We start from the raw sequence: 1,724 nt of genomic DNA on the forward strand, positions 1-1,724 counted from the left end.
CCTCCCCCTCTCCCATGTCCCCCCGGAACTGTCAGTCCCGTTGTATTCTCCTCCAGATTGTTCATCCAGCCTGTCCTATCCAGACAGACCTGCGGAGACAACAACATGCGCAGAAACAAGACCGAGCAAAACCAAGCAACAATGTACAACAAAACAGCAACAACATCAAGTCACTGACAAAGAACAAATTAAAATATACCAAGAAAGAGTCTTCCTAGCACACCTTCCCCAAGGAGCCCTGGTGGTGTAGTGGTTGTGATTTGGGCTGCAATACGCATGGTTGGCAGTTCAAAACCACCAGCAGTCCCTGGGTTTTCTAATCCCATAAACAGTTACTGTCTTGGAGACCCACAAGGGCTCACTATGAGTCAGCATTGACTCAATGGTGTTGAGTCTGGTTTGGACAGCACACCTTCCTGCCATCTCTGAGAGCAGTCTCCCATGCTTCCAGAGGTTCGGATGGGACAGCAAACACCAAGCATGTGAATCCTAGAAATAAGGCTGAACGTTGACACAAGAGAAGTCATCAGTCTCTCCCTAATGAATTTGAATCTTGGGTGTTTTGACCTAATGATAAAAGAAGGTGTTGCTTAGTCACATCATGGCAATTACCCATGAATTCCTGCTACTGAGAGCTTCTGAACCATCCTGCTTCCTGACTTCCTCAGACAAGTCATCCTCTTCCCTCCGCTGCTCTGGGATAACCCAGTACTTATTTCCCCCCTTTTCTTTGCTTAGCTATGATATGTTCTGGTTCCTTGGGATGCACCATGGAGCCCTAGCTGATTCAAATATTAGCACCAGAGAAGGTGTTTTAGGTCTAAGTTTTAGGCAAAAGGATCTGAGATTGCTGTGTATATTAGGAAGTGGAAAACAGATGTTTATGGCACACAGAAGGGAAGCACCTAGTCAAGTTATCAACTGTGAACAGCAGGTACCCTGTGTCCTCTGAGGGTCAAGGTCAGGGGAATTAAGTGATTATGGCCATAAACCAAACCAAACTCACTGCCATCACAGCAGCCCTATAAGACAGGGTAGAACTGCCCCTGTGTGTTTCCAAGACTGTGGCTGTTTACCAGAGTAGACTATCTTTCTCCCAAGAAGCTGCTGGTGGTTTTGAACTGCTGACCTTGAGGATTGCAGCCCAATTCATAACTACTACACCACCAGATCTCCTGACTGTCTATGGCCATAGACATATTTAAAGAGGATGAAGAAATCAGCACAGAGTAGAGTAGCTGTTTACAATGTCAAATAACAAAACCCCATTTTCTACTTGGAAAACTATCCCTTGAGCATTTCAAGATGTCCAGGTGGGGCTTGTCCATCTCAGGGCTCTATTTAGCCCAAGCCATAGGGAAGTGCTGAGGTGGATACAAGTTAAGTCTCCTTGGACCTCTGGATGAGATATTTGAATCTGGAGGAGATTCTATATTTGTTCTGAAACTAAAACAGCTGTTCTCAACCTGTGGGTCATGACCCCTTTGGGGGTCAAACGACCCTTTCACAGGGGTCATCTAAGACCATCGGAAAACATATATTTCTGATGGTCTTAGGAACTGAAATACTGCTCCTCTCTCCATCTCCAGGGGGGTCCACCCACATGCAGAGACGCCCACAGACGAGTGAGTACCTGGCATGAACAAGACAAAATTTCATTTATTTGTCATTAGAAATAAATAGTTCATAATATATAATTACATATGGGTTTGTGATTAATCACT

The sequence above is a fragment of the Echinops telfairi genome, unplaced genomic scaffold, assembly GCF_000313985.2.
Source record: "Echinops telfairi isolate 266 unplaced genomic scaffold, ASM31398v2 ScPeMD7_3533;HRSCAF=4204_1, whole genome shotgun sequence".
NCBI lineage: Eukaryota > Metazoa > Chordata > Mammalia > Afrosoricida > Tenrecidae > Echinops > Echinops telfairi.